Source organism: Penaeus monodon, chromosome 15 (assembly GCF_015228065.2).
Source record: "Penaeus monodon isolate SGIC_2016 chromosome 15, NSTDA_Pmon_1, whole genome shotgun sequence".
NCBI classification, from domain to species: domain Eukaryota; kingdom Metazoa; phylum Arthropoda; class Malacostraca; order Decapoda; family Penaeidae; genus Penaeus; species Penaeus monodon.
The window spans coordinates 15,415,028-15,415,358 of record NC_051400.1 but is presented as its reverse complement, the minus strand read 5'-3'; positions in this window follow the sequence as shown (position 1 = coordinate 15,415,358).

Genomic DNA, 331 nt, shown 5'->3' with positions numbered 1-331 from the left:
GCCATACAATATAAATTTTACAGAAAGACTTGGCTAATTAGCATATGTAGATAAGAAAAATTTTGTAAACAGATCTCATAAAAAAAAAAATTATACTGGGTTTTCATAATTACACATATCTTTAAAATATCTTATACTGGTGTTGCTGAGAAAATTCCAAGGGAAATGTCTTACAATGAACATTCAACTAAATTAGAATGCAGCACAGATTTTTCTTTATAATCATATTACAATGCAACACAGGTATGCACTTCTTCAATACAAACATTAAATTTACTTTTCTTTTTACATGATCACTGAACAATTTCTTCCATGATAATTTCACTCTGGG